This window comes from Schistocerca americana, chromosome 5 (assembly GCF_021461395.2).
Source record: "Schistocerca americana isolate TAMUIC-IGC-003095 chromosome 5, iqSchAmer2.1, whole genome shotgun sequence".
Taxonomy (NCBI): domain Eukaryota; kingdom Metazoa; phylum Arthropoda; class Insecta; order Orthoptera; family Acrididae; genus Schistocerca; species Schistocerca americana.
The window spans coordinates 25382730-25408604 of record NC_060123.1 but is presented as its reverse complement, the minus strand read 5'-3'; positions in this window follow the sequence as shown (position 1 = coordinate 25408604).

Here is a 25875-nt window from a genome sequence, read left to right as displayed (position 1 = left end):
CCAGTTCTGAAGCTTACAGTAATAAGCAGTTGAAACTAAATGCTTGGAATGAAATTATTTGTTCACTCCCACGGATTTTGAGCAGCGGTCTTTGGTTGAGAGGAATTACCTTTGTAAGTATTTAAGCAAAGAAAGACGATTTAGATATTCGCAAGTAATTAAAAAAGTAGTTGTCGTCTAAACACATTTAATCAAGAAGAGGTCCGGCCCCGGTAGCTGAGTGGTCAGCGTGACGGAATGTCAATCCTAAGGTCCCGGGTTCGATTCCCGGCTGGGTCGGAGATTTTCTCCGCTCAGGGACTGGGTGTTGTGTTGTCCTAATCATCATCATTTCATCCCCATCGACGAGCATGTAGCCGGAGTGGTGTCAACTTGAAACACCTGCACCAGGCGAACGGTCTACCTGACGGGAGGCCCTAGCCACACGACATTTCATTTCATCAAGAAGAGTATAATACAGCCCTTTAGATTCTCTTAACGATAGCATAGAGTGTACATGCATCTTCCTCTCCGTTCGCCTTCTCCTGTTCATTAAAAGTGCTAGGAGGAGCATGTATGTATAGTTGTTGTCCAGCGTGTTCCCTGGTCACAGCGAACTGACGACGTGGTGGCCAAACCGAGTGGTGGTGGTGGTGGTGGTGGTGGTGGTGGTGGTAGGACTGGCTGCGCCGCCTGGCGACCCAGTGTATAGTCTGTCGGCAAACTGAAGAGCGATCTAGCGAGTCCCCACTCTGCCTACCCAGCTACGTCACGAGGCACTTCTACAGGCTGTTTCACAACGTAGTACCGGCCCTGCCGCGGCGCGCGCTTTAAATCTGTGGCGTATTTCTTTCTCTGACGAAATTTTTGAACTTTGCCCACACCCTTTCAATTGGATTTAAATCACAGTAGTATGGTGGAAGTAGCAGCACTCTGTGCCCATAACCTTCAAGTGTTTTATTAATTTCAAATACATTGTCTTCCAGCTTATCTTTAATTAAATGAAATAATTTTGTTTTCATCATTGACAAATCAACTTCCACCTTATTTTTTAATAATAATTCAATCATTTCCCTTTTATTCGAGGACCTAGTCGGAGCTTTGTCATGCTCCTTGTTGTGACTTGAGGTGTTGTCCATTACAATAACAAAGTTCGGTGGCAGATTCGGAATTACTTTCGTCGGTATCCAATTTGAAAAATTTTCGTAGCTCATTTGCCCATGGTAGTTCCCTATTGCATATCCCGCTTTATAAATTAACAATGTGTTGGATAAAAACCTTGGATAAAAACCCAAATTTTGACTCAATAGTGACCACTATAATCCTATTGCTTCAGCTAACATTGTCGATAATGCTATCAACGCCAGGGCCCTGCCAACATTTTCTGTAAGTAATATTATTGTCCACGCAAATTTTATCAATATAAAAGAAATTTTCTGCCTAGTTCCTTTAATTTCCTCGGTTCAGGTACTAAAATCGCCAGTCATTTACTTATAGATCTTCTCCATGTAAATCCCATTTCAAGCAGTGTTTTATGTAAAATATCCTTCTGCCAAAGCAAATAGATTTTTTGTTTCACAGCAGTAAGTAATGCCGTAACGTCGGAATTATTTTTTGGTTTTTGTGAAAGTCCTCCATCATTTGCCGAATGACCGATTTTGTGAAACTGCATGTGACGATGAGTTTCCTCCCAAAATTATCAGTTTTCCTTTGTGGCGGTTTCAGTAAACCACACAGTTTATTTTCGCACTTCTTCCTTATGCGTCCTATTGTGGCGAGGCTGACGTTTGCATAAATTGCATCCCTCTGACTGGGACTGGTAATATTAGCCAACAGTTCTTTTCGTGCCGCCTCTTTAACACAAGATGTTGTAACATTAGAGACGATCGCACGCTCGTTACTCCATAAATACCTCATCTTCTCCATATTCTGCATATTTTCTTGCAATGCATGTCGCTTATCAATCACTTCCGGATACCGAAGTATATCAGTATGCATACAAAATTAACCGACTAACAATGGCAACTAAGATCCCACGAACAGGACCTCGTGTATCACTGCACGCCGATCTACAGCGCTAGGCAGGTAACGGGCAACTGATTTTGGGTGCCCCTGCAGGCCAGTGGCAGGGTTCTTCTGGGAAAGGCCACTTCCCCCACCAAAAGCGCTTCTCGCTCTTCAGTTCACAGACAGACTATAATAGGCTCCGTTCGACACAATGCCCCACCAACACCCTCCGCCACCAGTGGCGGCCGACGTGGTGGCGGCGTAAGGCAGCCAGTCGGCAGTCAACTTTTTGCGGTGCCACTGGCTGCCCTAGTCTGATAAGATCCATAACCATCTACTTCCAATGACGAGGAGCGCCACCGGTGGCGTGGCTGGCTGCGCCGCCTGGCGCGCCTCAGGGGTGAGCGAGTTCGTCTACTTCGCACCAGATCCGAGCGTCTGACATGGTTTCCTTCCCTGGTTTCGGCTCTTGAGAAAAAATGAGCTAGCATTCCTCCACACACATTCAGACACCTCAGTGAATGTGTCTCCAGCAGAATTCGTCGTAAGAGCGATGGCTGGACATAATCAACACTGATTTCCGCTAACAGGAGTCCGGGCAGTTTTGATCAGAAATGGTATGAGAACAGAACGTCACTGGGAGAGGCAAGGCATGGAATGGTAGCTGGCAGAACGAGACACGGAGCACAGACAATAAGAGGCACACGAGGCGACGCCGTAGCGCCGGGCTGGTCAGCGGCTGGCAGGCCGGTGATGCATTGCACACGACCGACGGTGGCGACCCCGTGGGCGGCCTGTCCCGTCCCGTCCTGTCCTGTCCGCTAACAAATCGCTAGCCTATCTGCCGCGGACTGCCGAGGAGAACGCCGGAGTCGCAGCGGGAGGTCGCGCAGTGCCTACCGTCGCCGACTGACTGCACGAACTCTGATAACCTCGCTTTCCCTTCCACTCCCCCCTGTCACTTTGCTGTTCCTTTGGCAGAGAGAGAGAGAGAGAGAGAGAGAGAGAGAGAGAGAGACTGGGACGTCCTAGCAGATAGAACTCAACCTATCGTTCTCAAAGGGACGACGTTCGTGGCTGTAAAAGTTGTTTGAGGAATAGCCCAATGTAGTCTAGGGCAATTCAAAATGAGTATATATAGCTATTTCATGTATAGCGATACTGCCACTACCTACCCTTTCTTTTAAACGATATTTGTATAAGGTCCCACCAATAAAGTTGATTCCCAAATCCCTAACTTCCAGGACAAACGTATCTTGTATCTCTGTTGGTCCATCATGGCCAGTCGAAATCGGCTGCTTAAGCACTTGTCAATGTAAATGAAATTCAGCAACACCCGTGTAATTTAAGGTTTACAATAGATTAGATTAGTTCTTCGTTCCATAGATATGTGCTGAGGAGATCCTCGTGGATGTGGAACATGTCATTTTTTCCTTAACTGAAATAACAATACAAATAGATGAGTATATACAATACATCATTTGTTTCTATTAAAAAATTCGTCAATGAAGTAGAAGGACTTGGCCACTAGTAAGTCTTTCAGGCTCCTTTTAAACTGATCTTTATTTGTAACTCAATTTTTTAATGTTTGATGGCAAATTATTGAAGATGAGTGTTCCTGAGTAGTGGACCCCTTTTTGAACTAAAGTAAGTGCTTTTAAGTCCTTGTGCACATCATTTTTTGTTCCTGGTATTGTATGTATGAACTGAGCTGTTTGCTGGAAAAAGAGATATTATTTAGGACAAATTTCATTAAGGAGTAAATATACTGAGAGGCAGTAGTTAGTATATCCAGTTCTTTGAAGAGGTTTCTACAGGACGTCCGCGAATTCACTCCACAAATAATACGTTTTACACGCTTTTGAACTCTGAAAACTTTTGTTTGACTTGAAGAGTTACCGCAAAATATTATACCATATGACATTATGGAATGAAAGTACGCAAAGTATGCAAGCTTTTTCATTTGTATGTCGCCTATGTCTGCTAACACTCGAATTGCAAATACAGATTTGTTAAGGCGTTTCTGCACTTCTGTGGTGTGCTCCTCCCAACTGAATTTATTATCAAGTTGTAATCCCAGGAATTTAAGACTGTCAACCTCTTCTATCTGCTCTTCTTCATACTTTATGCATATGCTGGGTGGAGACCTCTTACAGGTTCTGAATTGCATATAGTGAGTCTTTTCGAAGTTTAATGTCAGTGAGTTGGCTTTAAACCATTTATTAATATCCACGAAAATATCTTTAGCAGATCTTTCTAGAACTACACTCGACATACTCTTTATTGCAATACTTGTGTCATCTGCAAACAAAACGAATTTTGTTTCTGGCAATGCAACTGATGAGAGATCATTAATGTACACAAGAAAAAGCAGTGGCCCTAAGATGGATCCTTCTGGGACACCGCATATAATTTCTTCCCATTCTGATGATGACTGATGACATAATTCACTAGTCCCTTGCACTGACACTCTTTGTTTCCTGTTAGCGAGGTATGACTTTAACCATTTTGTAGCACTGACCGTGACACCATAGAATTCTAATTTATTTAAAAGGATGTTGTGGTACAGCCCCTGTACGCATTCTGGATGCAAGTATGCTCAGTTACTATGACGTCTTCGAATGAAGCAATTGCATAACGATTGAATTGATGATATTCAGGGATTTATGGCCCCTTTACGACAAGTTCATTTATTTGGACAGAAGGGTATTGGGCCTGAAGATGACATAATGAAATGCCGAAATTGGTTGCCTTCACAATAAAATAAAATAATATCTTAAAGTACACAGCCGTTAGCGAATTTTACTGACATTGAGAAGTACTTATAGTTGTTAACGCCCAATATTGCATATCTGCAATCAGGCGACGAAAGTCATCGAATAGCGGTATGCATGTATACAAATAGGGGTAGTATCGCGAATGCACGGTATAAAAGGGCAGTGCCTTGGACGAGCTGTCGTACGTACTCAGGTGATTCATGTCAAATGGGGTTATGGCCGCACAACGAGAATTAAAGGACTTTGAAAGCGGAATGGTAGTTAGAGCTGGATGCATGGGACATTTTGTTTCGAAAATCGTTAGTTAATTCAATATTCCGAGATCCACAGTGTCAACAGTATGCCGAAAATACCACATTTCAGGTATTACCTTGTAACCTCCCCCTCACTTATAGACCTTAATGACAGTGAAAATTAAACCGCGTGTACCTAATGAAATTTGGGAAAAGCAATCGTCACAGAAGTTAATTTGTCGGTAAAGAGGGAGGAAAGGGTTACATCTAAATGAAAGGAAAATTGCAAATAAAACTGGTGGAAATTAATTTTGAAAAGGGGTAAAGTTAATATAGAAAGTAAATGTGCGGTCGTTACGTTAACAATTAACTAGCGGTAATTAGATATCTGAGATTTGGGGAAAATTACGGTCGCCAGTCCTATGGACAATTACTATAGTAACTGAAAAAGAAAGGTTATTGCACGTATAATTAGCACTAGAAGCGTGGCAACTGAAGGTTGACGCGTGTAGTGTAATTTAGCAAAAGAATTAATAAAACCGGAAAATTGAAAGTTAATTTAGTGACTGAAATTAATAGTGAGCTTTGTTTCTGAAGCACATCGAAATTCAGTAAAACACGGTTAGTCTTGGGCTACCTCAACAATTTTTTCAAAAGCTACCTGAATCTACGCAATTTAGAAATAGGAGATTTAACTTTGAACTAGAATTAAATGATTCTGAACAATTAACAATGGTAAAATTTAGTACGTACCAAGCTGAGCTGCAGTCACAGGTAAGCTAAAATACGGTAACAAAACTCGCACTCTTAATTTGTGCTTGTGTAATCTAAATATTGTAGCCAGCTATGAATACCTTAACTGAACTTTGAAATTAAAGCAGTGAAATCGAATGATGCTGGAGTTTGAATTTCAACGACGCTCGGGTTCATTCCGGAAAAAGAAGGGACCCTGCTTGGTAATGCAATTGGGACAATGAGCAACAAACGTTCATGCTAAGTTGCTGTAATTTTGTGATGCAACAATTTTAAAAGTTAGAAAAGCTGAGGTCTGCCATACAGTTCTAAAACTTTACGTGCTTCCAGTCTTCCTTGTTGGTTGATTGAAGGTTTGAAGCCGCCGATCGAGGAGGTGGCGACAGTCACTCACTGTCGGCCGTCGCTGTTGCAGAATCTGGATGTCGGCGCGCCTTCTTCTCGACACGGTCACCAGACGAAACGGGCTGTTGATGTGCGCCAGCTAATGCTTGCCGTCCGCGACACCATGTCAGACACTATCATCGCCAAGTCGAGCGCAATTACATTCGCGGGAGCGTCACACAACACACCTGCTCCACTCGCTACTCCAGCCAGACTCCCCCTCTGCCCGCGCTCCACGCGACAGAGTTAACACTACCAAAGATCCGTAACACTTTGCTTCTCCACACGACCTATCGATGTAATCGTTCGATAGCATAGTTTTCCCCAGGCCAGACCCAGCGTATAAATACAAATAATATTCACAAAACAAACCAATTATAAATCGATAAAAATGCATAATATATACAAATAGTAAAACAATTACAATATACAAAGAGACAGAAATGTTATATCTTGAGGTAACAAAACAAGGAAAAAAAATTATAGTACAATAGATGGAAACAGGAGGATATGCATTTCCGGCGGTACAACCTCTCACCACAGACAATTCAGTGTCCGACGGCTTTCACTTAACGACCGAAAGCAGCAGCGCTTTCGTAGAGTTGTTACTGTTAAGAGGCAGGCGCGACTGCTTGACACAACCGCTGAAATAAACGTGAGATGTACGATGAACGTATCCGTTAGGGAGGTGTGGCAAAATCTGGCAGCAGACGACAGACCTGAGTGCTTTTGGTGACAGCACGACATCGCCTGCAGCGCCTCTCGTGGGCTCGTGACCTTATCGGTTGGACCCTAGACGACTGGAAACCCGTTACCTGGTCAGACGAGGCCCGATTTCAGTTAGTAAGAGCTGGTGGTACGGTTCGAGTGCGACGCAGACCCCCACCAAGCCACGGAGCCAAATCGTCAACAAGGCGCTGCGACAGCTGATGGTCGCTCCACGATGGTGCGGACTGTGATTACGTGGAATGGACTGGGTCCTCTGCTCAACCTGAACCTACCATTGACTGGAAATGGCTATATTCTGCTACTTGAAGACCATGGAGACCGCGTTCCCAAACACCGATGTCATGTCACCGGGCGATACTCATTTGCGATTCGTTTGAAGAACGTTCTGGTCAATTAAAGTGAATAAGTTGACAAATTGCTCGGCATGAATCCCATTGAATATCTGTGCAACATATTCGAGATGTCAGTTCCTTCACGACGTCCTGCACTGGCAACACTTTCGCAATTATGGACGCCTATAGAGGCAGCATGGCTTAATATTTCTGCAGGGGACTGCCAACGAGCGGTTCAGTCCATGGCATGTCACGTTGCTGCACCACGGCGGGGAAAAGAAGCTCGAACACGATATTAGGAGGTATCGCCTCAGTGATGGTCTTATCTGTTACCAATTATGTATCAGGAAATATCTTACTTGCAGTTCTTGTGTCCCTTAAATGTGGCAGCATTGGATGTCGACGTTACAGCAGGTATTTCCGCCAGAACAAATTATACAATAAGGGACAGGAGGAAGACTACAAATATGTAATAGAGAAGTACGGAATCAATGGAGTAATTATGCAGGATGTATCCGTGAGGATGTTGTAAGCTGTCAGGAATGATAGCGATGGGTAAATGTATGCATTTGATGCACGGGCATCCTTGGTTTCCATATTTTGGAAGGAGTGTTTCGGACCAAAACAAGAATAAACTGTCTAGTAAACATGTGTTCTAAAATGCATACCTTACGAGCTATAAGCACTTGTTCAATGGAGGAGATGTGTTTCACAGTAGAAAAGATTAAAAAGCTCTTAGTTCTTAAGGAATGAACTTTAGATCCCGTGTTTACAGGATTATTTTTTCTTATTTTGGTTCATACTACCTCTACCCAAAACGTGGAAGGCAAAGAGCTTGCAGTGAAAGAGGCCCACTGTCAGAGATATCAGAACCAATTTCACTTGCAACTTTCGACTCAGTCGTATCTGGAAACGGTCCCTCAAGTCATGTTGATACATTTACCCTTCTCCATTACCCTGGGAAGTTGGTAACATCATCACGGAATCACCCCGTATTTTGGCCGTTGAAAACACGTTTGAATGTGAGGTACTTTTATTACAGCAAGGGGCGATATCAATCCACAATTCTAGATTAGTTGGATAATCCTCAGCAGGAATTAAAAGTAACAAGAGGAAAGCAGTAGAAGAGGAAGTTATACAGTCCCAAGAGTTTTCTAACTAGTGGAAAACTATCTTAAGATACGTGCAGAAGGTATTGTTATTCACCATGAAAGATAAATATTCGAATACAAGAGGTAGTTAGTGCGGCATTAGTATCGGCGAGTGATGTGCAAGCAGCTTGCAAAAGATGCTGCGAGTGTATTTAATTTAAGTGATCGAGGAAAGCACGTGCATACTCTCGCAAGGTGAGCAGATTTCTACCAATTTGATTTTACAGACGATTGATTGCAATGTAATGGAAGTTAGGTTGGTTGGTTGGTTGGTTTGGGGAAGGAGACCAGACAGCGTGGTCATCGGTCTCATCGGATTAGGGAAGGATGGGGAAGGAAGTCGGCCGTGCCCTTTCAGAGGAACCATCCCGGCATTTGCCTGGAGTGATTTAGGGAAATCACGGAAAACCTAAATCAGGATGGCCGGACGCGGGATTGAACCGTCGTCCTCCCGAATGCGAGTCCAGTGTCTAACCATGGAAGTTAGGCTATATTAACTAAAGATGGCAGCGACTTTTGCTCTAATGGTTGAACAATACTGTAGGAAACCCATGTCCGAATGGGCTCCGTGAGTAATCTGCAGGCGAATGTGCTCGAAGTGCAGGTCTCTGTGGTTTTATTTTCTTGAAGGAAAGGCAGTGGAGCGCCTACAACACAAAAGAAATTGTTCATGTAGACTCCGTGGTGCACAGAGTGGTCATTCTGCAGTAGAGACAGTCGGGCACTCCCACGAAAAAACCGTCACCTCCTATGCACGCTCCTCTGCGTCGCAAATCTGAACGCGATGGCTCTGTTCTTTAAAGAATTACGCAATATTACATTTGAAATCTGTGTGTTTAATTCTCCAACTTGTTACATATTCATGCAATTGTCATTGCATTTGTAATTTTCCCTCCTCTTGGAAATTTGTCAAATAGTTAAGTACTCTTCCTCGACCAGATGGTACAGCTGCCGAGGGCTCCCCGCGTTCGGGGGATGTATGAAGGAAAATTCTCAGGTTTGCCGTATGTTGAAGCGATTTTAACTTTGTAAGTAGTGGATGAAGACTTCAAATAATGTTTATTATTCCTCAGTACAAAAACAATAAGTCGAGATTTATCCAATGAAATACGTCGCTGCCTCTTCAGATGTGGCTGCTGCTTTTGTTGAAGTGCTTTTCGCAATCATTCGCATGGCATTAAATAAGTCTTACGTCAGAATTGCTACGTATCTGATCTATCAAACTCTCCTGTAATTTTAAGCTATTCTGATGGCCAGTTACATAGATAATCCAGTGAATGTAAATGACGTTGGGAGTTCCTCACAAATTGCCTCTTCTACAGGGTGTTTCAAAAATGACCAGTATATTTGAAACGGCAATAAAAACTAAACGAGCAGCGATAGAAATACACCGTTTGTTGCAATATGCTTGGGACAACAGTACATTTTCAGGCGGACAAACTTTCGAAATTATAGTAGTTACAATTTTCAACAACAGATGGCGCTGCAAGTGATGTGAAAGATATAGAAGACAACGCAGTCTGTGGGTGCTCCATTCTGTACGTCGTCTTTCTGCTGTAAGCGTGTGCTGTTCACAATGTGCAAGTGTGCTGTAGACAACATGGTTTATTCCTTAGAACAGAGGATTTTTCTGGTGTTGGAATTCCACCGCCTAGAACACAGTGTTGTTGCAACAAGACGAAGTTTTCAACGGAGGTTTAATGTAACCAAAGGACCGAAAAGCGATACAATAAAGGATCTGTTTGAAAAATTTCAACGGACTGGGAACGTGACGGATGAACGTGCTGGAAAGGTAGGGCGACCGCGTACGGCAACCACAGAGGGCAACGCGCAGCTAGTGCAGCAGGTGATCCGACAGCGGCCTCGGGTTTCCGTTCGCCGTGTTGCAGCTGCGGTCCAAATGATGCCAACGTCCACGTATCGTCTCATGCGCCAGAGTTTACACCTCTATCCATACAAAATTCAAACGCGGCAACCCCTCAGCGCTGCTACCATTGCTGCACGAGAGACATTCGCTAACGATATAGTGCACAGGATTGATGACGGCGATATGCATGTGGGCAGCATTTGGTTTACTGACGAAGCTTATTTTTACCTGGACGGCTTCGTCAATAAACAGAACTGGCGCATATGGGGAACCGAAAAGCCCCATGTTGCAGTCCCATCGTCCCTGCATCCTCAAAAAGTACTGGTCTGGGCAGCCATTTCTTCCAAAGGAATCATTGGCCCATTTTTCAGATCCGAAACGATTACTGCATCACGCTATCTGGACATTCTTCGTGAATTTGTGGCGGTACAAACTGCCTTAGACGACACTGCGAACACCTCGTGGTTTATGCAAGATGGTGCCCGGCCACATCGCACGGCCGACGTCTTTAATTTCCTGAATGAATATTTCGATGATTGTGTGATTGCTTTGGGCTATCCGAAACATACAGGAGGCGGCGTGGATTGGCCTCCCTATTCGCCAGATATGAACCCCTGTGACTTCTTTCTGTGGGGACACTTGAAAGACCAGGTGTACCGCCAGAATCCAGGAACAATTGAACAGCTGAAGCAGTACATCTCATCTGCATGTGAAGCCATTCCGCCAGACACGTTGTCAAAGGTTTCGGGTAATTTCATTCAGAGACTACGCCATATTATTGCTACGCATGGTGGATACGTGGAAAATATCGTACTATAGAGTTTCCCAGACCGCAGCGCCATCTGTTGTTGAAAATTGTAACTACTGTAATTTCGAAAGTTTATCTGCCTGAAAATGTACTGTTGTCCCAAGCATATTGCAACAAACGGTGTATTTCTATCGCTGCTCGTTTAGTTTTTATTGCCGTTTCAAATATACCGGTCATTTTTGAAACACCCTGTATCTGCAAGCAAATCGTACTGACGATATGTTGGCTGATCTGTATTATAAGGGGATGGGAGGGCTAAAAACGTACAGAATCAAAAATCACTGGAGTAATGGCAAGATAAAAACCAACGTAATGTTATTGTGGGGTACATAAAACGATTCCGTTTCATCAGAGGATTATGAGACTGAAACTGGATATTGTAAACAAGAGTAATCGATTTATCGCTATTGATCTTTTAACTAATTTAAACGTTCACGTAAGTAATGCTAATTATCGAAATCGAAATATTTAGGCCTCATGCTCCAAGTGGAATACGTCAGTTCCTTCAAAAAGCTTTTCTAAAACACTTCGAAATTTAAGATTAGCACCTTTCTCATATCAAGCTTTGAAGAATTCATTGATGGATGCCATCTCTCACAAAATCTTTTATTTTTGGAAGATATAACCGCCATTTGGCTGTACAACAGGTCTTATTACAACATCTAGCTTTCCCCCTGTATCATTATCAAGTGTTAAAGTATCAAAAGTCATTAGACTTGAGTAGAACACAAGTCAAACATTTGATAATGGCCTATGGCCGAAATCTAGATTGTGAAATAAAACCTGTTGTATTGTACAGTCAAATGGTGGTTACATCTTTCAAAAAGATTTACGTCACTGTGGCGCCACACAAAAGCGAAATCATTAAAACCTTTCATGTCACTTCGTACTGAAGGTAAATGTACTTTTAATTCCCAATACATATTAGAAAAGGTAGGACAGTTAAAAAAAAGAAAAAAAAGAAAAAAGACCAGTTGCAAATACTTTAAGCAAACGAAGACAGCCAATTACGTAGAGCAAGTGAAGAGATCGATATGGAGAAGTATGGGAAATTTCAAACAATTTTCTATATTTGCCACAAGTTTGTGTGTTACGCGTTACGTTCCATCAGAACCAACTTTTGTTATGTCGAATTTAAGTTACGACGCAGAGAGTAGTTTTCATCTGAATAAATCTATTTAGGTATATGGAATAGTCTCAATCTGTCTCAAAATACTCAAGGAGTGGTAAATTTAACACAATTGTGTCACAATACTTCAATACAAGTTACAGGAAATATTAAAGAAAGTTCTAATTTTTAAAATATACTGCTCTTAGTCACATAGACATCTGAACGCTAATCCGTATGATTCCACACACTCTGAAGCATATGTGGGGGCACCGATGCGAGTCCATCAGAGATGCGCATTTTGACTTCTGAAACTGTTTTCACTAAATGAGGCACGTATACAAGATCTTTGACATAACCCTATAAAAACAAATCCATTTGCATCAGGTACAAAGTATAGAGGTCCATGAGTAGAACACAGCTTAATCACATCCAGTAAGATTCACTGCGCTTGTGCACCTATCGATGTTTTGTAATTTTTGTTACAGAATGATAATTACTGAACTACATGAAAAAAGTCAATTAGCTACAAACTATGGTGTACACACACTTTAATCAACATATAAACGTCACTACAGACATTCTAATTTAGGCTATGGAAAGTCCGATATGCCTGCCAACATTGGCGATTATGTGGCGCAAAAGAATAGCGGAATTCTCCATGACCCACTGAAGTGTCGGAACATCTCTGCTGTCTATGACCTCCTGAGAGGCTGTTTTCAGCTCAGCATTGCTTTTGAAGTTATTGCTGTAAACCTCGTCTTTAATAAAGCCCAAAAAAATGAGTCGCATGTGTTCAGGTCCGGAGAATATTGCAGCCGATTGTTCCCAATGCCAGTGGGCTGGGGGTACCCCAGAGCCAGAATGCGGTCTCCAAAGGGCTCTTCCAGGACATCAAACACTCTTCTGTTCCGATGGTGTCGAGCTCCGTCCTGCATGAACGACGTGTTGCCGAAATCATGATCGCTGATCATCTTTCAAAACCTTCACGTACCGTTCGGTAGTCACCGTGCCATCAATGAATACCGCACCGATTATTCCGTGACTGGACACTGCACACCGCACTGTCACCCGTTGAGGGCGCAGAGACTTCTCGATCGCGAAATGTGGATTCTGTGTCCCCCAAACGTACCAATTTTGCTTATTGACGAACACATCGAAATGAAAGTGGGCTTCGTCGCTAAACCAAACCATATTCACATCAAAGGCCTGTTCGTCAGTTCTGTGGCGAAACACAACAGCTGTTCCATGGTCCTGGGACTTAATGGCTGATAGGTTTGATTTTGTATGGGAAGAGATGTAGGTGTTCAACAACGATTTGTCGCAGTGTGTCCCGGTTGAGTCTCACCTGTTGTTCAGCGTGTCTGATAGATTTCCTGCGGCTAATTTGAAACACAGCGTCTGTCTTCCCGATGTTTTTAGGCGTTTCCACCCTTTTTGGAAGACCGACAATGCCGGCACTGTCATGACGAACCCTACCCGTTCTTTCAAACTTGTGAATCAAATTCTTGATTGTTAGCGCACTTGGACAGGTTGTCATCAGCTTTAACTCGGTCGAAACTTCCTTTCAGCCACATTTGGGCTGTTATGTCTCGCATAGTAGGCCTTCACAAGGACGTTCATTTTCACCTGCAAATGGCCGACAGCAACATGCGCATGCTAATTCCAATCATGCCCCGTGGCCAAGTGTGCAGTTTGAACGTCCTAAAGCAAACCGTTCAGAAGTTATGACGATTTTATTTCATACAGTACAGTAAGTTTCACACTGATATTTATCAACTTATCACCAAGCACTGAATAACTTTATCCGCATAAAATCACTATATTTGTTTTATTTAGCCTGTATTACAAGGGTTTTTCTGATAACTGTTTAATGAATGATGTAGTGGATAGAGTCGGAAGCCCCGTAAGACTGTTCGCAGACGATGCTGTCGCCTGGACGAACTTGTAGCGAAATGCAGGAAGATCTGCAGAGGGTCGATGACTGGTATTGTGCAAGAGATCCAACATTGTTCGACCGGCGATAAAACAGTGTGGAAGCGGCTGTGCTATTTGCCATGACGATTTTCATGTAGTTTTGACCACATATGTGAATGAAATTACGAATTTGATAGATGTACTGAACCTCTGTGGTATCGATGGAATCATACTCATTGTAAGACCGTGTTTGACAGCTGAGGCAAAGAATAGCTATAGTCAGTAGTCTGTGTTGGACAGTCTGGCAATGAACTTGGATTGATAAGGACCGAAGCCGGTCTGCCGTGTAGTGGAGTCAGCATTATTTAAAAAGGAGTTTGTAATTTTACGTTTCGAGGAAAGATATTGGTGAGATTATATTACAGAAAGAAAGATAATAGCAAACTTTTCAGTTACTCTGGCTTTTATTTTTTTTTATTTTTTATATTTGTAACCGTATAGTTTCATATTGTTAGGACATTGTTTATTGTTAAATGGCTGTAGAAATTTTATAGTGAAGCACATGGATCGTCTGATAGTTGAAACAAGCGTCAAGAAAGGCAATTGTACACGAGAGATCATAAAGAAAATTATTGCTAACTTGTTTAGATCTGAGGACTTTGTGAAGAGATGTACTGTTCCTTTCATCAGTTGTTGAAGTTCAGTTCCCCGTTTTCATGACTCTTTTTGCACTGTCGTATTGCACAAAGCGAGTTGTGTACTGAAAAGTCTATTACGAAAATTGGTAAAATACGATCTCGTACTGCACATCGCAAGTACGGCAGGTGAAATTTACTTTTTGACAGTCACATCATTATTCCCACCAGCAAAAGGTTGCAGATCAGACAAGCACAGGTAAGCCAATAAATTTCGTTATCATCAAAGTTCATGTCCACTGTAAAGCACAGTGACTGCCAGAGTGCGTTTCTGAAACTAATATCACATCAGTTCAGAGGCTCGATACCAGTAAAGCATTTCAATTAAGTGTTATCTTGTGAATTTTCAAGCAGTTTTATCAGAAAGTCAGATGCGTTAAATTTTATGTTCATTTGTTGTGTGATTGCAGTAACAGTTTTGGTACAGTGGTAGAGTGACTGCAAGATTAAAGACAGAGATTATCAAGATTCAGGGCCAACATTTTCATCTGAATCGTTTTGTTTTGCCGTCAGGTGGCATATGTAAATTTCATTGATAACCGTCTGCTTTCTCGCAGAGGAATTATTTGAACTACCGGCTACTCTGGATGCATCGCATGGCGTCAGCTCCACACATTAGCATGTGGTACAGATCTGTCGCCCTGACCCGAAATTTACACATTTTGATATCTTATAATTAATTTTAAACTGTAACAAATAATAAAAAAACGTAAAATACCTAGGAACAACAGCCAATACCGACCTAAAGTGCAATGACCGCTCAAAACTAATTGTAGGAAAAGATGATGTCAGGTTGTTATTCACTGGAGGAATCTTAGGGAAATGCAATTCATCCACGAAAGAAACGGGTTACAAAACACTCGTTTACCGGTTTGACTGTATTGCTCATCAGTCTGTGTCACTCAGCAGGCTGAACTGATAAAAAACTTAACATCCAACGAAGAGCGGCACTTTTCGTCACAGAATTCCTTAGTATGTGGGACAGCGTTACGGAGAGGCTCAAAGAAACTCGAGTATCAGACGCTACAAGACAAGCTGTGGGCGTCACCAACAGTTTTACTCTCGAGATTCAGAGTGTTCGTTCCAGTGGGACAAGATGCTGCTTCGTCCCACACTTGTCTCGCGAAATGACTGAGAAGAGAAAATGAGAAATATTGGAACTCATACGTGGGGTTTTATCGACAGTCATTCTTCCTGTGCGCCAGTTGCGAAAGGAACAGGGAAGAACAGAAATGATGGAGATACTGAAGTTGTCTCCACCACGTACCCGAAGGTTTCTTTCAGAGTAAAAACATACCTGTGTGTGGAGCGCACGCCTCTGTGTATGTATGTATGTATGTATGTGTGTGTGTGTGTGTGTGTGTGTGTGTGTGTGTGAGAGAGAGAGAGAGAGAGAGGGGGGGGGGAGTGCAGTCATCTTCATAAAGGAATACTATTGTATTGATTTTGGTACTTCCATTACCTTACTGTAGATCTGGTGGATTCCAATCGCGCTTCGCCCCAGTGTTACCAATCTACGGAAGGAGTTTCTTGAGGAAACTTTGAGGAACGATGGGGAAGGGAAGGTGTACCGATATGAGATCAGAACCAGAAATAAACTGCCTGACAGAAAAAGTGAAGCACGAAAGAGGAACCGAAATGAAACTTTGGCGGTTGTGAGGGAATGCGACGTGTTTTCAGAGATTACAAAGTCAAGTCAGGTTTACAAAGAGCGGCTGGTCCCAGCGGAGGTTCGCGTCCTCCCTCGGGTATGTGTGTGTGTGTGTGTGTGTGTGTGTGTGTGTGTGTGTGTGTGTGTGTGTGTGTGTGTGTTTGTCCTTCGGATAATTTAGGTTATGTAGTGTGTAAGCTTAGGGACTGATGACCTTAGCAGTTAAGTCTCATAACATTTCACACACATTTGAACATTTGTTTACAAAGAACATGGCAGTCCCAGCCAGTTTATCAGTGTAAGCTGCACATCCTTTGTCCTGGATGCACGCAGTGATTCGATTCGAAAGAATATCATAAAGCCGTTGTACCATGTCCTGAGGAAGGTAGACCGTAAACATTGTAACTGGCCTTTGATGTCCTTCATACTGGCACTGGCAAGGAGCTGACGTCCCGGTTGGTCCCACAGATGTTCTACATCTACATCTACATCCATACTCCGCAAGTCACTTGACCGTATGTGGCCGAGGGTACCTAGAGTATCTGTATCCGTTCTCCCTTCCATTCCAGTCTCGTATTGTTCGTGGAAAGAAGGATTGTCGGTATGCCTCCGTGTGGGCTCTAATCTCTCTGATTTTATGCTCATGGTCTCTTCGCGAGATATACGTAGGAGGGAGCAATATACTGCTTGACTCCTCGGTGAAGGTATGTTTTCGAAACTTCAACAAAAGCCCGTACCGAGCTACTGAGCGTCTCTCCTGCAGAGTCTTCCACTGGAGTTTATCTATCATCTCCGTAACGCTTTCGCGATTACTAAATGATCCTGTAACGAAGCGCACTGCTCTCCGTTGGATCCTCTCTATCTCTTCTATCAACCCTATCTGGTACGGATCCCACACCGGTGAGCAGTGTTCTAGCAGTAGGCGACCAAGTGTACTGTAACCTACTTCCTTTGTTTTCGGAATGCATTTCCTTAAGATTCTTCCAATGAATCTCGGTCTGGTATCTGCTTTACCGACCATTAATTTTATATGGTCATTCCATGTTAAATCACTCCAAATGCGTACTCCCAGATAATTTATGGAACTAACTGCTTCCAGTTGCTGCCCTGCTATATCGTAGCTAAATGATAAGGGGTCTTGACGTGTGGAATAATAGGGTCTACTGCCGAATGTTTGTCTCGCTGTGGCACAATATTTCGGCCACATCACTCGTTGTCTTCTTCATGCGCTACCTGACACTGCCGTATTGGAGGATGTTGTCCAGTATTTATGCCCAGAGGGCGCTGGGAGCTGCTTGTAAGGTGTTGTCTCTTCACCGGTGCGCTCTCGAACGTCCGCGCCCGACTTGGTCGCCACCTGTGGCAGCTCTCTGAGGCCCGTCCTGTGTCGGGCATTCCGTTCGCGGTCCACGCCCGCCTGGTGCTGCTCCTGAGGTTTTTGCCCTTCCCTGGTGCTCCCAAAGACGTCCGCGTCCGGCTCGTCCACCATCTGTGGTCATGGCAGCTGTCAGCCATGTCAAGATCTCGCTGGGAAAGCCTTGTCTATATTGAGATTCAATTGCCATTCCCTGCACCATGCGTCAATTTGTTGCTGATCCTCCTGCATTTCAATACAATTTTCCATTGTTGCAACCTCTCGGTATACTACAGCATCATATGCAAAAAGCCTCAGTGAAATTCCGATTGTATCCACAAGGTCATTTGTAACTATTGTGAATACCAATGGTCCTACGACACTTCCCTGCGGCACACCTGAAATCACTCTTACTTCGGAAGACTTCTCTCCATTGAGAATGACATGCTATTATCTTGGAATTCTTCAATTCAATCACACAATAGGTCTGACAGTCCATATGCTCTTACTTTGTCCATTAAACGACTGTGGGGAACCATATCTGTTGGGAACATGTCCGTCTACCTTGCTGGCCAAAGTATTACGTCAGCTACATGCAGACGGTTCGTAGAGTCGCATACCATGTGTGGACGAGCATTGTCCGCTTGAAAAATGACAAGTTACTGTCGCATGAGAGGTAAGCACATGAAGATGTAGGATGTCCGTGATGTACCGTTATGTCATCAGCAGTCCCCCAATCACTACCAGTGGTGACCTGAAGTCATCCCTGATGGCTCCCAGAACCATGACGCGAGGAGTAAAAACGTTGTGTTCTAGAACATTGAAACAACGGGACCTCCTTCCACGTGACCGGCATACTTTCTGATCGTGTTTATCCGGGTAGTGCAGAACAGCGATTCATGACTGAGGGGCTCTGAGCACTATGGGACTTAACTTCTGAGGTCATCAGTCCCCTAGAACTTAGAACCACTTAAACCTAAGTAACCTAAGGACATCACACACATCCATGCCCCAGGCAGCATTCGAACCTGCGAACGTTGCGGTCGTGCGGTTCCGGACTGTAGCGCCTAGAACCGCTCGGCCACTCCGGCCGGCGATTCATGACTGAATACAATGCACCATTCATCTGAGGTCCATGCTTCCCGGTCACGACGCTTAGGCCCATTTCACACTGGGACACTCACCAGCGACGGTCAACGACAGAGATAGATTCGTTTGAACTGGAGCATTCACACCGGGACACTACACCGCCTCAGCGAGCAACTGTGACCCAGCAGTGACTGACCCTCGCCACACGTGACGGACAGGGTCACTGTGTTCACAGCAGGCACCTCCGGACGTGCATCAGTTTGAATTGGAGTGTTCGCACTGGGACACAGATAACAGACACAGCGCTGCAGGTTTCACAGGAGACAGACAGTCAATTATGAGGCAGTGGCGCCAGACATTCATTGCCCATTATACTGTAAACATTGTAGCCATAAGTTTAGATTTGATCAACACGGAAGACTTTATAAGTGAAGTAGAATGTCGTCCTCCTATTTGGGATGCCAAAAGCGATGACTGTTGCAACAAAGTGGTGAAAAAGAATACTTGGCCAGAAATTATAACGAAGTTTCTACCCGATTTCAATGAGATGAGCATGGACGAAAGAAAAGAAGAAACAAAATTGGTAATTTGTATGTTGTTTTTCAAATTTAATACCTTATTTTTCGGACCATAAAAGAGTAGCGAAATTTAGTTGCTACGCCTGTAAAGGCTAGGAGGACAGTAACCTTCAAGCATATTTGCATCCCTCTCCCCTTTTCTTTCACATTTACCAGTATTAAGTGTGTATTTACGCAGTCTTAATGCGATAAGATGGGACAAAATGTATGAACGTGGAAACCGTGAATTCACCCCTACAGGGCGAATGAAGAAGAAATCTAAAAAAAAAAAATACTTACGTTTCAAAATTTCATAAGAAAATTAAGTGTGCGTCTTGTCGTCGTCTTAAGGCGCTCCACCTTATGGTCCGAAAAATACAATTAAAATATTATTGTCCATTCCTGTGATTTCTTCTTTCAGTTCTCCTAGCAGTTCACCAAATGAAGTTTTCGACATTCGAAAATACTGAAAATACTCGTCTTGTCTCAGATCGACATAAAGAGTATAAAACAATATTTTCTCCAACCGACCTCGTAGCAGTGGATGTCAATGTAACGAACGTTTTGTCTTCATTCTCCTCCTCCTACTCTTGTTTAGAAGTATTAACAAAAGTTCCTTCTCGCTCGTGTCCATTCCACTGACTAATCAGCTGGCAATACGTGCGGTGTCGGACACCGGTGATCCAGGAGTGTTCATGACAATTACTGGTGACCGTCAACAGTGTCCCAGTGTGAAACGGGCCTAATGCAAACTCAGCCGCACGTATTGTGGCGTCAATGGCAGCCTATGCGTCGAAAAGTGATTCCTAGGCAGACTGATACTCTCCGACCAGTGACACGGAATATTACGGGGAACCCATTAATTGTTCTCCGATGGCAGGCGCAGATGTGAACGTGTTATAGTGTGCATGGGGCACACTGCGGCGGTCCTCCCTTTGGGGTGGTCAGATGTGGTCGTCCGCGATTTGGACGACGAGTGTGCCTGCTTTCACATTTCCACGCAGTCCAGTATCGGGCCATTGTCACATCCGAATGCCCCACAAATCTGAACATGCACAATTAGCCAAGCTGCCCGTATGGAGACTCACAATGAGACCTCTGTCGGGATGTGTCACGTGCTGACAGTGCTGTCTCACACGAATACGTGGCTTCTCCATGTCCTTCACGATGAGCATTCAGCACTGCTCGAGCGTTTGGGATCCCTATCAGGTCGGATTGAGGGAGGACATAGAAGCAATTCAGAGGCGGGCTGCTAGATTTGTTACTGGTAGGTTTGATCATCACGAGAGTGTTACGGAAATGCTTCATGAACTCGGGTGGGAGTCTCTAGAGGAAAGGAGGCGTTCTTTTCGTGAATCGCTACTGAGGAAATTTAGAGAACCAGCATTTGAGGCTGACTGCAGTACAATTTTACTGCCGCCAACTTACATTTCGCGGAAAGACCACAAAGATAAGAGAGATTAGGGATCGTACAGAGACGTGTAGGCAGTCATTTTCCCCTCGTTCTGTTTGGAAGTGAAACAGGGAGAGAAGATCCTAGTTGTGGTACGAGGTACCCTGCGCCACGCACCGTATGGTGGATTGCGGAGTATGTATGTAGATGTAGATGTAGCATCTCACGTCATTCACGTATCGTACATACCCTACCAGGCCCGGTAACAGTACTGGACACGAACGAAACTAATGCATAGTATTCTTTACGAAAAGACGGGAACTTTTTCCTCAGCGTCATCTTTCTGGGACTGCTTCGTTAAGGAGGCCACACATATCCGTATGGCGGGCAACCTTATCAACAGGGATACAGGTTTTCAACTAGTCGTCGCCTGGAATTCAGCACTGGCTGTCATTAAATCAAAACAGGGAAACAAGAACTTCCGATTCATCAAGCGACGCAACGCACTACTGACATTTAAATCAGCCTTTAACAACAGCAGCGTCCGGCAGCACAGTCATTGCCCATAGAGCGCCCGCGCGGATGGCCTTTCCTCGACTCCCAGCAGGGGGCGCCAGGAGCGCCGCTTTCCTCCAGCTACGAGCGTCTTCCCGCGCACCCGTATTGCCTGCTACCGGCATGATGAATTTCGACGCCGCCGCGCGGTTACTAGTCGCGCCTTGCAGCAGTGACAGCAGCAGCTGCAACCGCCGGATGATGTCGAGCAGTTACGTCGATGAAATAGTGTGCGAGTTAAACAGTACGATCCGGCGGCAAACCCGAAGAGCGTATTTTCAACACTAATTCATTCTGGCGGCCGTTCTACATGTCACAGAGAATTGCACCCCTAATCACTTACATATCCGCCGATGGTGTGTACTTGTAGGCTGTGATACTGACATCTGACCACGTCTTCTGGGTATTTCACATTTTTCAGGCAGTACAGCTGAGTCGAAAGTTTCCAAGCCACACGTCCTGTGGAATACTTCAGCCAGTAGTATCGAAAACCCTCATATCATCGTTTGAACGACGTAATAAAATAACTTTAGTGATTGCCATCGTGGGGCGGGGGCAGCACTGCATATAAGGATACACGGGAACAGCAGAGACAGCTTCTCCCCTTTCCTTCATTAATATAGGAGCTAGTTAGTTACATGTTCCATAGACCATTCGAACGATTCTTTTATTGAAATGATTCGGTTTGCAGGATATGTATACATGATTAGACTTAACATTAATGACTATATCATTATTTAAAGTCCTTCTCATGTAACTACACTTAAATGTTTTACACCTGGCTACCAGTTTTTAAGCAGAAGTTCGTCAATACAGCACAAAGAGTTGTCGGGAGAAACGATTTTAAATTAGATCTAAAACATGTTTCACTGCCTGTCAGACATTTTATGTTATTAGGCAAATGATCAACGATACTGAACTCCTCTCTGAGCCACTGAAGCTTTAACAGTGGGTAATAATGGTCATTTTACCTCTAGTGTTGTAGGTATTTCAAGATTTTAAACATGGCTGAAACATGTACATCACCGTTATTCTCAAATTATGATGCATTATTTATGACCAATTTGAGTAGCAAAAATATGTAATGAGACGACTCGGTTAAAATCCCTAGTTCCTTGAAGAGGTACCTATGTAACGTCCATGGGTAAACACCATACATTATTCTTACAGCTCGTTTTAGTTTTATCAGTACTTTCTTACAAAGTGATAAGTTACCTCAGAAAATTATTCCGCACGACATTACTGAATGGGATTACGTAAAATGTATCGGGGGGCTGATACGTTTGTTTCTAAGATTAGCAATTATACGAAGGGCCAAATTAGCTGAACTTAATCGTTCGGGAAGCTCAGTAATATGCTTCGTGAAGTTCAAGTTTTCATCAATATGTATATCCAAAAATTTAGAGCGTTCTACCCTCCTTACAGACCCCTGTTCATGCGCTACAGAAACTGTTGGTATGACTGAATTTGTGGTATAGAACTAAATATAGTGAGGTTTTTTTTTAAAATAAGATTGGGTCCATTTTCCGAAAAACACTTAATAATTCTTTGGAAAATATCATTTACTAAGTCCTCCATTGCTTTCTCAATAATAGGATTTATTATAACACCAGTATCTCCTGCAAAAAAATACCAATTTAGCTTTCTGAATGTTAAGTGGAAGGTCATTCACATATACATTGAGAGTGGTCCAGAATTGAGCCCTGTGGAACTCCCTTGTGATTTTTATCCCAATCGATAATGTTTTCTACCTTTCAGACATCCTCTGAATTATGCAACACAATCTTTTGCATTATGTTTACAAAGTATCATTCAAATCAACTGTGTGTAAAGCTATCAACACACATTAAACTTGACTTTTACTAAGAGAGTATCGCGATCTGTACGATGGAAGGCCACTTTGTGATATACTATTATTTAACACTTGTACTATCTGATGAGTGAATGTATAAATAGCGTTCTCAGTCGAGCAGCCTTTCTGGACTCCCAACTGTTATATGCTATGTCAATTAATTCCACTCAAGTGTGCGACTATTCTTGAGTATATTACTTTTTCGAATATTTTGAAGAAAAATCATTAGTAAGGAATTTGTATGATAATTGTTTACGTCTGTTTTGTCACCTTTCATATGAAATGGTTTAATAATTGTATATTTTAACCTGTCTGGAAAAATTCTCCGTGTCAATTATGCAGCTTGGAACAGCTTTTTAGAATTCTTTCTCAAATACGATCAACCCCACAAGAGCTTTCGTTTTTTATAATTTTACTGACTTCAGTGAACGGTGATAGTGCCAATTCTAGTAGCTTTAAGTTTTGTGGACTGACGTTCATACTATATTCTGTAGCTTCTTCAACTGAACAAGTTAATCGTTTATTTGCTGGTATATTTAAAGTGATTGTTGAAAGCATCTGCAACCCCCCCCCCCCCCCCCCCCCCATGAACCATGGACCTTGCCGTTGGTGGGGAGGCTTGCGTGCCTCAGCGATACAGATAGCCGTATCGTAGGTGCAACCACAACGGAGGGGTATCTGTTGAGAGGCCAGACAAACGTGTGGTTCCTGAAGAGGGGCAGCAGCCTTTTCAGTAGTTGCAAGGGCAACAGTCTGGATGATTGACTGATCTGGCCTTGTAACACTAACCAACACGGCCTTGCTGTGCTGGTACTGCGAACGGCTGAAAGCAAGGGGAGACTACAGCCGTAATTTTTCCCGAGGGCATGCAGCTTTACTGTATGATTAAATGATGATGGCGTCCTCTTGGGTGAAATATTCCGGAGGTAAAATAGTCCCCCATTCGGATCTCCGGGCGGGGACTACTCAAGAGGATGTCGTTAGCAGGAGAAAGAAAACTGATGTTCTACGGATCGGAGCGTGGAATGTCAGATCCCATACTCGGGCAGGTAGGTTAGAAAATTTAAAAAGGGAAATGGATAGGTTGAAGTTAGATATAGTGGGAATTAGTGAAGTTCGGTGGCAGGAGGAACAAGACTTCTGGTCAGGTGACTACAGGGTTATAAACACAAAATCAAATAGGGGTAATGCAGGAGTAGGTTTAATAATGAACAGGAAAATAGGAATGCGGGTAAGCTACTACAAACAGCACAGTGAACGCATTATTGTGGCCAAGATAGATACGAAGCCCACACCTACTACAGTAGTACAAGTTTATATGCCAACTATCTCTGCAGATGACGAAGAAATTGATGAAATGTATGATGAAATAAAAGAAATTATTCAGATAGTGAAGGGAGACGAAAATTTAATAGTCATGGGTGACTGGAATTCGAGTGTAGGAAAAGGGAGAGAAGGAAACATAGTCGGTGAATATGGATTGGGGCTAAGAAATGAAAGAGGAAGCCGCCTGGTAGAATTTTGCACAGAGCACAACATAATCATAGCGAACACTTGCTTTAAGAATCATGAAAGAAGGTTGTATACATGGAAGAACCCTGGAGATACTAAAAGGTATCAGATAGATTATATAATGGTAAGACAGAGATTTAGGAACCAGGTTTTAAATTGTAAGATATTTCCAGGGGCAGATGTGGACTCTGACCACAATCTATTGGTTATGACCTGTAGATTAAAACTGAGGAAACTGCAAAAAGGTGGGAATTTAAGGAGATGGGACCTGGAAAAACTGAAAGAACCAGAAGTTGTACAGAGTTTCAGGGAGAGCATAAGGGAGCAAGTAATAGACGAAATATTGAATGTAATTGATGAAAGGAGAAAATATAAAAATACAGTAAATGAAGCAAGCAAGAAGGAATACAAACGTCTCAAAAATGAGATCGACAGGAAGTGCAAAATGGCTAAGCAGGGATGGCTAGAGGACAAGTGTAAGGATGTAGAGGCTTATCTCACTAGGGGTAAGATGGATACTGCCTACAGGAAAATTAAAGAGACCTTTGGAGATGAGAGAACGACTTGTATGAATATCAAGAGCTCAGATGGAAACCCAGTTCTAAGCAAAGAAGGGAAAGCAGAAAGGTGGAAGGAGTATATAGAGGGTCTATACAAGGGCGATGTGCTTGAGTACAATATTATGGAAATGGAAGAGGATGTCGATGAAGATGAAATGGGAGATACGATACTGCGTGAAGAGTTTGACAGAGCACTGAAAGACCTGAGTCGAAACAAGGCCCCCGGAGTAGAGAACATTCCATTGGAACTACTGACGGCCTTGGGAGAGCCAGTCCTGACAAAACTCTACCATCTGGTGAGCAAGATGTATGAAACAGGCGAAATACCCTCAGACTTCAAGAAGAATATAATAATTCCAATCCCAAAGAAAGCAGGTGTTGACAGATGTGAAAATTACCGAACTATCAGTTTAATAAGTCACAGCTGCAAAATACTAACACGAATTCTTTACAGACGAATGGAAAAACTAGTAGAAGCCAACCTCGGGGAAGATCAGTTTGGATTCCGTAGAAACACTGGAACACGTGATGCAATACTGACCTTACGTCTTATCTTAGAAGAAAGATTAAGGAAAGGCAAACCTACGTTTCTAGCATTTGTAGACTTAGAGA